The sequence below is a fragment of the Choloepus didactylus genome, chromosome Y (assembly GCF_015220235.1).
Source record: "Choloepus didactylus isolate mChoDid1 chromosome Y, mChoDid1.pri, whole genome shotgun sequence".
Classification (NCBI taxonomy): Eukaryota; Metazoa; Chordata; class Mammalia; order Pilosa; family Megalonychidae; genus Choloepus; species Choloepus didactylus.
Window position 1 is genome coordinate 53,235,787 of NC_051335.1, and position 12,430 is coordinate 53,248,216.

The 12,430-nt window shown below is 38.6% G+C and overlaps 1 pseudogene; it reads right to left on the bottom strand.

Moving 5' to 3' along the window:
• Nucleotides 1–5,412: 5,412 nt before the first annotated feature.
• LOC119524137 lies at nucleotides 5,413–12,030 on the bottom strand (annotated as a pseudogene).
• Between the last annotated feature and the right edge of the window lie 400 nt (nucleotides 12,031–12,430).

A 12,430-nucleotide genomic window follows, 5' to 3' on the forward strand; every position in this document is an offset into this window, starting at 1 on the left:
TTCCTCGCCAACTCAGTCACATCAGCCATGAGCAGATCCCAGTCACCAGATGGCAAATAGACTACATTGGGTCTCTTCCCTTATCAGAGGGTTCCAAATATGCCGTTACAGCCATAGACACAGCTGCCTGGTTGTTTATGGCCTTCCCAGTAGGAAAACCCAACTAGAGGGCTGCAATACATAGTCTAGAGAAATTGTTTCCATTGGGGTCTGTACACATGTGGACAGTGATAGAGGGACCCCATTTACTGGACAATTAACCTAAGTCTGGGCTTCTGAATTTGCCATACAAACCCACAGCAGTGGGGTTAATGGAAAGAATGAATGGACTTTTAAAAGAGCAGCTGAAAGATGACAAACAGTCCCTGCAGCACTGCACCTATAGGTTATATCCAGCCCTCACCAGCCTTAATCCATGACATTGAGCAGCTTCTTCCACTCCTTTTGAGTGGGCAACTTCAGGACCCATGGATGTGCTGCAAATTCAGGTAAAAAGACTGGCAATGTTAGATCCACAAGGAGGTAATGAAAATCATTTGCTTTTGCCTGTGCCACAAGTATTAGAAATTGTGGAAAATAAGGTTGATTGGCTGGCCATGGTCCTGGCTGATGCAGCCACACTGGTTGGGAATCCTAAGCCTATAGGGTATTGGGGTCACCTAAAATTTTGTATATATATATACAACTTGGGACTCCCCTATACCTCAAGGTGTTGTATGCATGACTTTGTGGACATTTATTATGCCTAAGGTAACCATATATTTAATTCAAGAAGACTCCCTGCAATTGCAGGGGGAAAAAGTGTGGTATCTAAAATGCCCTCATAGCACCCCTTCCCCTGGAACACTTCTGGTCACTAATGGAGACTTAGCATGTATTAACAGCAGGAATTACTGCATATTGTTCTGCATAAGCATCTTTCTTTTTGCCCATAGCACCATATGGACCTCAGTGGTAATTCATGCCAACAATTGAATCCAAAGTTGGATTTGCATGGACTTGCCAAATTTTGGTGCTACTGACCTTTCTTGGAATATAACCCCTGTGAATTGGACTGTGTGGAACACTCTCCTGGCCTGGAAGAATTCAATGCATTGGAAAATAAGCAAAGATTTTATCAATTGTCAGTAGCATTACTTTGTGGGGTAGTTATTTCTGAATGGGTGTCTCCTAGTGTTCTGTTGTCTCTTATCCTGCAATGTCTGTTCTATGGTCAATACTGCTGCATGGGGGTGGATTGTAAGGACCAAGGGCATGGGGCCCCACACCCTCCTCCATTATTAAGATACACACAGCTGCCTATATGACCAGGCAATGAGTCCCTCTCCTTCAGGGGGGAAAGCATTAAAACTTTCCTCCCCTAATCAATGTTAGCAACCAAATTTTGGGAGAACTTGTTGTAACTAAATCTAGAGAGATCCTGTTGTAACCAAATCTTGTGAGAAACTCCATTGCCACAAACATTTATAAGCCTCACTCCCCCATTGTTCTCTCTCTCTCTCTCCAGAATGGCAAAACACTGACTTAACTCTTCTGACCCAACACCATTGGGAAAAGTCATCTTCTGTATTGTAAGTACCTAATTAAGCTCATGGGTAACACCATGCCAGGCATGTTCTTTGGTCTTGGGGCTAATCTGGGTTGAAACAAACCCTATTCCTATTATATTTTTCTCATATTGATTTTATTATTTTATTTATTTTAATTGTAAAATATACCTAACAAAAATCACTTTAGCCATTTTAAGCAGACAATTCTTTGACTTTAATACATTGACAATATTGTGTAACTCTCTCCACTATATATTTCCAGACTAGTTTCATCATCCCAAATCAAAACTCTTACTCACTTAGCCAAAACTTCCCATTCCTACCCCTACCCCTGGTTACCACTCTCCTGCTTTCTATCTCTATGAAATTGATTATTCTAAGTATTCCATATGAAAGAAATCATACAATGTTTGTCATTTTGTGTCTGGCTTATTTCACTCAATATGTCTTCAAGGTTCATTCATGTTGTAGCATGTTTCAGCACTTCTTTTTATGGCTGAGTAGCATTCCATTGTATGGCTAGTCAATATTTTATTTGCCCATTCATCTGTTGGTGGACACTTGAATTGCTTCCACCTTTGGATATTGTGAAAAGTGTGCAATGAGCATTGGTGTACAAATATCTGTTTGAGTACTTGATTTCAATTCCTTTGATTCATATACCTAGGCATGGAATTGCTGGGTAATATGGTAATTCTTTGTATAGCTTTCTGAGGAACATCCAAACTGTTTTCCACAGTGGCTGCACCATTTTACTCAACAATTTATGAGGTTTCCTATTTATCCATATCCTTTCTGTGCTGGTTTGGATACATTATATCCCCCCCAAAAAGCCATAACCATCTTGTGGGGGCAGAGTTATTAATTTTCTTTTATTAGGACATGACCTCTTGATTGAATGTTTCCATGGAGATTTAACCCTGTTCATTCAGGGAAGTTCTTGATTAATTTACTGGAATCCTTTAAAGAGATGTCACACATGAGTAGAAAAATAGGGGAAGGAAACAAATAAACAAGCAGACAAAGGCACCCAGTGTTCTTTTTTACTTCAATTGCTCTTTTTCACTCTAATTATTATTCTTGTTATTCTTGTGTGTGTGCTAATGAAGGTGTCAGGGATTGATTTGGGTGATGAATGTACCACTATGTAATGGTACTGTAAACAATCGAAAGTACGATTTGTTTTGTATGACTGCGTGGTATGTGAATATATCTCAATAAAATGAAGATTAAAAAAAGATATCACACAGAGAGCAGCTGAGGGAGACATCTGGAGAGATGCTTGGGAGCTGATGCTTTGAGATGGTAGCCCAGAGTCTACAGAGAAGCTAAGGGAGGACAGAATGTCCTAAGAGAAGCTGAGAGAGACATTTTGAAGATAGCCATTGAAAGCTGATGCTCAGAGATGCTTGGAGTTGCAGACAGAAGGACACTTGGAGGTGCTAAGCTAAGGATGCACAGGAGCTGAGAGAGGAGCTGAAACACAACGCAGGACCAGCAGAAGCCAACCATGTGCCTTTCCAGCTGACAGAGGTGTTCTAGACACCATTGATCTTTCTTCAGTTTCCTCTTGTTGATGCCTTAGTTTGGACACTTTTATGGCCTTAGTACTGTAAACTTGTTACCAAACAAACTCCTTTTATAAAAGCCAATTATTTCTGGTGTTTTGCATAACAACAGCATTAGAAAACTGTAACAATTCCCAAAAGGTCTGATTTCCAGTTTAAAAATAAAAGCCATTTTAGTGGGTATGAAGTTGTTAAAAATAACAAGCACTGAGTCTTATAATTATTATTAGGCAAGAAAAATGCTCCTCCCCTATGAAAAGTGATATTATTTCCTGGAATTTCAGAAATGAGGCAATGAGGGTACTTTGGTTTGGATTCAAGTGAGAGGATTTAATGGAGATTTTAGAGTTGAAGAGCTCCATTTTCAGGATTTATTCATCAACCAACATGTCAAAGTTTACAAAGTTTGACTAAAAGAAACCAACCAAAAACCAACCCACTCAACATTAAAACACACCTCTTTTCTTCTAGTAGAATTTTACTTTAAATATTGAAAAGAAAAAAAAAATCCCTAATAGGTTAAAACAAGTCTAACATCCACTCTACACAGATAAGACCTTCACAATTGTCAACTGAAGTTATCCAGAGCTAAATCTGAATTGGGCAGATTTTCAGTGAAGTCACCAAGAGTCAAATAAGACAAGCAAAAGTCAATTTTAAACATACTAGGCAAGCCCTCTGTTCCAGATTGAATCTATTATGTACCCAAGCAAAGACTGGTCTTTTAACCCAATTTTGTGGGTGCAGACTTATTGTGGGTGGGACCTTTTGATTAGGTCATTTGCTTGGAGATGTGGCCCATCCAACTGAGGGTGGGAACTTTGATTAGATTATTTCAATGGAGATGTGACCTTGGACATTCAAGGTGAGTCTTGAGTACTTTACTGGAGTCCTTAAAGAGGGCTCGGGAGCCAATACAGATCCAGATGCTTGGAGATGCAGACAGAAAGACACTTGGAGATGCTAAGGTAAGAGATGAAGCCCAGAGTTTGCCCCAGAAAAGCTAATGATGCATAGAGGGAAATGCCCTGGGAGAACAAGCAAAGATGCACAGGAGCAGAGGAAGAGAAGATAAGATAGAAAGATGCCAAAGCAAGGATGCACAGAGGCTGAGAGAGAGAATCTAAGAAATACAGAAGGCCAGGGACATTTTGGAGAAAGACTTGTTGAAACAAGAACCTGGGAGCAAAGGACCAGCAGACACCAGCCACTTGCCTTCCCAGCTGACAGAAGTATTCCAGATGCCATAGACCTTTATTCAATGAAGTTATCCTCCTGTTGATGCTTTAGCTTGAACACTTTTATGGCCTTAGAAATGTAAATTTGTAGCCTAACAAATCCCCTTCATAAAAGCCAATCCATTTTTGGTATGTTGCATTTCCAGCAGCTTTAGCAAACTGGAACACCCTCTAAGAAATGTGCACCAGAAAGCATTAACCTTTGTTTTGTGCCATCTTGAAGACTTGCACACTTTAATTTTAGACATTTTAAATAGTGTGTTCTCTATCATGTGGTAATGCTTTGGTAATATTCATATAGGATTGCTTATCCTGAAGTCGTGCCATTTCCCAAAGAGGAGCTTTGATTCTGCTTGAAAGTTCCATATAAATTAAAATATTTATCAAATATTAATGTGGATGGAGGTGACACAGGATGCAACATATCCAATCACTTTACATCTCTGGATATTTGGTAGTTACTCTTTTTTTCAAGGTATTTGCATTAGAAAGCTTAGTCTGTCCTACTTAATATTTAAGTAGTACACGTTTGAAACAACAAAACCTTGGCAAGACCTTAATATTTCAAAATTATTAAAAAATACCTCTAGAAGCCAGTCTATATTATTGAAGTATGACAAGTTTACTATCATGAGGGAAAATAAGTGCAGCCAGCCATCTTAAAAATGCCCCAAACATTTCTTCTCAATATGGAAAATACTAAAACTACATATGGTTTATCATACAGCAAATCCCATCTCTGTCCCCTGAAATTCTCCTAATTTCATTCATGAGGAGATTTTTTTTAAAAAAGTTAAACAGTATTTTACAGCAGAATTCAGTTTTCCTTTGAAGTACTCAGAATCTTAAATATTATATAAAGTTCTCTTTTTCTTTTAGTAAGCTAGACAGTGGCTTCAGAGCTTGTGGAACTGGGGAGAAAATAATTCAAAACCATTCTATAAATTGTCTTCTGGCAGAATAGCAAGTATCCAAGGTAAAAATAGGAGGGCCACTTTGTTGCTTGGTTGTCTTTCCAAAATTATACTTTTCGTTCCCTTTCTACATAAACCTTAGTCACCACTCCTGAGTGGAGATGGGTAGAGGTTCTGGCCCCTGTTCCTTCAGCTTCTCAGCTGCTGTTTTCTTATTGCTGCAGCAAGGGTTGAGTAAATGTGTGTCAATGAGAAATTCCCCAAAATGGCCTTTTTAGATTATCCCACACAACATGTTTTCTGTCTTTCCCAGTATGTGAGATCTAAAAAGGAAAATGTTGGTGTTCTATTAGAGCCAGAAGCCATCTCAGTATCTGAGCCATCATCTGACTTTTTACTGTAACAAAGAGACTTGGTTGGGGAGGCATTTGAGATGATCTATGAGCATCATAAATTGTGACATTTAAATTCTTTCTGCAGTTTACTGATCTGGTAGCTTTTTATTCTGTTTCCAGACAGTTTTCACTTCCTTTGGTTTCAATGCAGTTGTTAGATTGGATCCTGCCCTTGCATCTACCACGTGGTTTCAGATTTTTATCCTGCTGGTAGCTTCCTCCATCTTTTCACAAGCAAGAACAAGCATTGCAGATATCTACTAAACAAGTCTCATGCAACCCAAGACAAATCTGGAAGTCCTTTTCAGAGTGTTTACTGTCAGCAAATTGAGAACTGGAGGACTTAGTCCTGCAAATATAGCAGCCCTCGATACTTTGGTACATCTTTGGCTTTTGACTTTTCTTGTACTTTTATAAAAACCAGTGACATTCATCAAAGAGCAATGACGCCCACATTGTCCCAAACAAAAAAATTTTAATCATATTTTTATTGTAGAATATACCCTATATACCTAGAAGTGATAAATTTCCAAATGAAATTTAATAAGTAGTTAGCAAATTTCAAAGAATATTATGGATTACAGTTCCACAGTTTCAATTATTTCCTTATTGTGAAATATAACATATATACAAAAGGAAAATATCTTTCGAAGTATGATTTAACAAGTAGTTATATAGGAAATTTCCAAAGTTGTTATGAGTTGCAGTACCATAGTTTCAGTTATTTCCTTATTGTGAAATTTAATGCATATACAAAAAGATGATAGCTTTCAAATTACAATTTAACAAGTAGCTAAAGAACAAATTTCAAAGGATGCAATTGGTTGCAGTACCATCATTTCAATTCTTCCCTTCTAGCTATTCTAATACCCTAGCAACTAAGAAAAAGAAAATTATATAGAGATTCAGTATTCCTAACCCTTTGTTAAATTCCATCTTGTCTGTTGCTACCCCTTCCTCTAGTTTAATCACTTTCCTGATCTTCAGGGATGTCTAGGCAGTGACCACCCTAACTTGTTCATGTTGGAAAGGGTTATAAACTTTATGAGAAAAGGGGACACACCTGGTTGATGTTGTTGAAGAGGCTAGTGCCTCTGGGTTTTAGGACTTAGCTGACATAGGAGTTCTCTAAAGGATTAAAATTTCTGAAGAATAAATTTAGTGAATGAAACTTTCGTAGATTCTCAGATAAGGATCTGTGTATTCTTTAAGGTTTGGGGGACTACTGTTGGCTTGGGCTTATCATATTGTGGTCACTTGGTATATCTAGGTGAAGTTATACAGGAATAATCTACAGGATACCCTCTTGACTCTATTTGAATTCTCTTAGCCACTTAAACCTTATTTTGTTGACTTGCTTTCCCCCATTTTAGTCAAAAAGGCATTCTCAGTTCCTTCAGACAGAGTCAGGCTCATTCCTGGAATCTGTTTACCACATTGCCAGGAAGACTCATTCATCTGGGGGGTCCTGTCCCACATCAGGGGGAGGGTGATGAATTTATTTGCAGTGTTATGCTTAGAGAGAGAAGGTCCACATTTGAGCAAGAAAAGAGGTTTTCTGGATGTGACTCCTAGGTGTAGTTATAGGTGGGCTTAGCATGCTCTTTACAACCATGTTCCACCTGAGTAAGCCTCAAGATTGAGAGCTTGACTTATAAAGTAGGGGGTCCCTAAGTTCACAAAGCATATGTCCATTATAATCCATCCATATGTCACATTTTTATCATTTAGTTGTACAATCCTTATAACTCTCCATTTTAAATAATTCTCATATCCCAAAACACCACATAGCTCTTGTCAGCCCTTAATTATTTGTCCCTAGTATTTGTGTGGTACCTGTAAGGTATTCTTATTAATTATAGTCCCTAGTATGCAACATGTAGATTTTTCCCAAATACCATTGTTTTCAACTCTCTGTGCTAGTGTCATACCTTAGAAGTATATCATGCAAGCAACTATTTTGTGGTGCTGATCTGTGGGAAACTTGTCTTTAAACAACCCCTTTCATTCCTGTTTGCCTTCAATACAGCTCTGATATTTATAATCCAATTAACAATCATCACCCCTATCCATTTCCATACCTTTGAATTTACCATCATTAACATATGAGAACATACTAGATTATCATCCCCCCTTGCTAGCTTGTGTCTATCACTAGGTCCCCAATATTCTACATTATAAAGCATTGAATTTGTATTGTTCAGAGAGTTCATAGAAGTGATAACATACAATATTTCTCCTTTTATGTCTGACTTAGTTCACTCAGCATTATGTGTTCAATGTTCATTCATGTCATGTTTCACAACCTAATTCCTTCTTACTACCATGTAGTATTCCATCATGTGTATATACCACATATTGTTTATCCACTCATATTTTAAAAATATGTTTTGTGGCAATTTGGGCAGAGAATGAAAATATACATGCAAGGCCCCCATGAGGAGCTGGAGGGAAATTCAGAAGTGTTGGACTTCCCCACTTGGTTGTTGCTGATGTTCTCACAAACATTGAGGAGTGATGATTTGGTATACTGAGCCCTCTATCTTGGGGCCTGCACTTATGTAGCTTGTTGCTGCAAAGGACAGACTAAGCCTACTTATAATTATGTCTGTCTCCCACAGGGTACCTATTTGTTACTCAAACATGGCCATCTCTAACTAATCCAACTCAGCAGGTGAACTCACTGCCATTCTTTCTATGTGGGATCTGAGTCCCAGGGGCGTAAATCTCCCTGGCAATGCGGGATGTGACACCTGGGGATGAGCATGGACCCAGCATTGTGTGATTGAGAACATCTTGTTTACCCAAACTGGGAAGCAAAATGAAACAAAATAAAGTTTCAGTGGCTGAGCGATTTCAAACAGAGTCAGGAGGTCACTTTGGTTGGCATTCTTATGTACTATATAGATATCCATTTTTAGGTTTTAATGGCTAGAAGGAAATACTTGAAACTATCAAACTGCAACCCAGTAGGCTTGATTCTTAAAGATGATTGTTTGACTATGTAGCCTACATGGGGTGACAGTGTGATTGTGAAAACCTCGTGGATCACACTCCTTTTATCCAGTGTATGGATGGATGAGTAGAAAAATGGGAACAAAAACTAAATGAAAAGTGGGGTGGGAAGGGGGGATGATTTGAGTGTTCATTTTTACTTTCATTTTTTGTTCTTATTTTTATTCTTTCTGGTGTAAGGAAAATGCTCAACAGTATATTGTGGTGATGAAAGTCCAACTATATGATAGTACTGTGTACAGTTGATTGTACACCATGGATGACTGTATAGCATGTGAATATATATCAATAAAACTGAATTAAAATAAAAAAAATCAGTATCGTATATCTGGGGGTCTATTTCCAAACTTTCAATTCAATTCCATTGACCAATATGTCTGTTATTATGCCAATACCATGCTATTTTTACCACTGTAGCTTTATAGTAGGCTTCAAGGTCTGGAAGTGTTAAGTCCTCCCACTCCCACTATTATTTTACACATGTCCATTGCTCCCTTCAGTTTAGCCAATGTTTATCTCATGTATTTTGGAGTTCCCTGATTGGGTGCATTAAACATTTATGATTGTTATTTCTTCTTGGTGAATTGTCATTTTTATTAATAATATTAATATATAGTGTCCTTCTTTTTCTCTGATGATATTTTTGCATTTAAAGTCTATTTTTTCCAATATCAGTATAACTACATCAGCTTTCTTTTGATGCAGTTTTTCTAGAATATTTTTCCCATCCTTTCACTTTCCATGTCTTTGTGTTGCAGGGTCCAAGATGAGTCTTTCATAAACAGCATATTGATGGATCATACATTTTAGTCCATTATACCAGTTTGTATCTTTCAATTGGAGAGTTTAATCCATTTTCATTCAAATTTATTACTGTGAAGGGAGTTCTTGAATTGGTCATCTTATCCTTTGGTTTTTAGTTGTTAGAGCTATTACTTTATTTTCCTCTCTTTCTTTTTGCCCATTTAAGTTGCCCTTACTAATACTCATCAGTTCTGGGCTCTTTTCCAAACTCTCTATCCTTTCTTTTTTTCTCAGCTGGTAGAGCTCCCTTTAGTATTTCTTGCAGGGCAAGTCTCTTAACAAAATTTCTCGGCATTTGTTTGTCTGTGAAAATTTTAAACTCTCCCTCAATTTTGAAGACATGCTTTGCTGGTTAAAGAATTCTTGGTTGGCAATTTTTCTCCTTCAGAATTTCAAATATGTCATACCACTGTCTTCTTGCCTCCATGGTGCCCACTTTGTAGTCAGTACTTAGTCTTATGTCATTTCCCTTATATGTGGTGAATCAATTCTCTCTAGCTGCTTTCAGAAGTTTCTCCTCTTCATCATTTGACAGTCTAATCAGTATATGTCTCCGATAGGTTTATTTGGTTTTATTTATATTTGGGGCTTGTTGGACATCTTTTATTTGCATATTTATGCCATTTAGAACGGTTGGGAAGTTTTCCCCAACTATGTCTTTGAACACTCTTCCTAGACCTTTACCTTTCTCTTCTCCTTCTGGGACACCAGTGATTCTTATATTTGTTTGCTTCATTTTGTCCATCATTTCTCTGAGATGCATTTCATTTATTTTTATTTTTCCCCATTTGTTCTTTTGTGTGGTTGCATTCAATTACTGTCCTCAAGTTCGTTTATCCTTTCTTCTGCCTCTTCAAATCTACTACTGTGTGTCTCTAGTATATTTTAAATTTGATCCACAGTGACTTTTATTTCCATAAGGTCTACTATTTTTTATTTACTCTTTCAAATTCTTCTTTATGCTCTTGTAGAGTCTTCTTGATTTCCTTTATGTCTTGAGCCGTCTTGTTGAAGTTGTTTTGAAGCCTTTTTTGTACTTCCTTAATTAATTGCTCCAAATTTTGTGTCTTATCCAGCTTTTAAAATTGTTTGGCTTGTCCATATTTTCCATATTCTTCAAGTGTTTTGTAATTTTCTGTTGGCTTCATGTCATTTGTTTGTCTTGGCAAGCTTATTTTGGGAAATGCAGGATTATTTGGGCATTTATATATAATTTGGTAAAGGTACAATGTGTTGAAGTGCAGTTTCTCTATCCTACCAACAGGTGGCACTCTAAGGTACAGCTTGCTGGAGTGCCGTTTCCCTAACCAATCAGGATGTGGTGCTGTCAAGCTGGTCTTCCTCAAACTATTCCTGGATGCTGGGTGGAGTCCATACTGGGTGGGGACCCAACAAGTACACCAGTTTTCCATGTGCTCTGGGGACTACCTGCCCTGGAGCTGTGATGTGGGTGCTGAGCAGTTAGGCAGAGAGTCCACTCAATGGCACCCTGCAGATGGAACCTGGGCCTTGCTAGCCCACTTCTGCCCTGCCTTATAACTGTGAGTTTCTGGGGTGTGGGATGGGCTCCTGTTCATCAATATGGCACCTCTCTCTTCCCCACTTCTTGCCAGTGCACTCCCATTTCCATGGGGGGGATAGAAAATGCTGGCTTCTGGGTTCTCTCACAGGAGCTCCCTGCTGTCTGACTGTGGAGGATCAGCCCATAGCCAACTGTCAAGGTATCTGCAGGGGAGTGGAGAGTCACTGCTCACTCCCTTGCCTGGCAGCAGTTTTGCTGCTGCCAGCCAAGAGGCGGTCTTGCAGGAACAAACTCACCCCATCCCTGGAACCACCATCTCTCTCATTTTTTGGTATCCCCTCCACATACTTTTGGGGACCCTCCAAGGCCAGTCACACTCTGAAACCATAGTTCTGGGTGTCCTCCAGCCCCTCTCCAGTTACTTCCATAGAGGAGAAGCCCTTTCTGCCTCACCTACTCTGCCATCTTCCCAGAAGTCTTCCCAAACAAAATTTAATGCTAAGAATAATCACACTAAAGATATTAATTCCCTGACAAAATTTCACTTTCAAAAATCAAAAAACTACCACATCAGTAGGAGAGTGACCTAATGATCTAGATTGACTGTAAACTCCTTAAGGGTTGGTCTGTGTCCAATTACATTTTCCAGTTCCACTGATGCAGCTGGAAGTGTGTTCTTTTTCCTATAAACCAGTGGGACTTAACAAGGACAAAAAGACTCACAAAATATGGGTAAAACACAAGCAATCCGTAATAGGTACCTCCTATGCTTTCTAGACCCAATGGGAGAAGAAAAAGGAAAATACATAGGTGAGTTGAGGGTCACAGTCCTCACGCTTGCAGGTAGGATATTGGATATCCTTGTGGCAAAGAAGAGTGAAGTTGCTCTAATAGCCTGAGTGTTTCCAAGGTGATTGAGCCTTTCCATGTCCACATAGAGGAATAGAACCTTCGCTAGTGATGCAGTACCAGCATCACTAGTTTCATAATCTGTTGCCTCAGGCTGACCTGGAGAGACATCCATTGGGCCCTCACCTTTAAGGGGTCATTGGGTGAAGTCTTTGTTCTTGGTGAGTTTTAATGAGAGTGGCCAGGCATAAAGAGGCTTGGCTGTCAGAATAAAATTAGTCAGCCATTTAAAATCATATAATAATAGCCAAGCACAGACTTATATTTCAAACTTAGCATTGTTGGTTAAATTCAAATTTCTATATTACAAACAAGTTGTCTTATTGATCCTGACATCTAAGAACTACAGCTTCAATCAATTTATGGAAGAATCTGATGACAAAATAGAGTGATATTATGAAGTAGCCTTTACTTCAGGGAGCACAGTACCCAGCAAGGAAATTGTCTCAATGAAACATTACCAAGATATAGCTCATGAATATTAATTTCTAGTCTTATGTCAAATTTTGGAACAC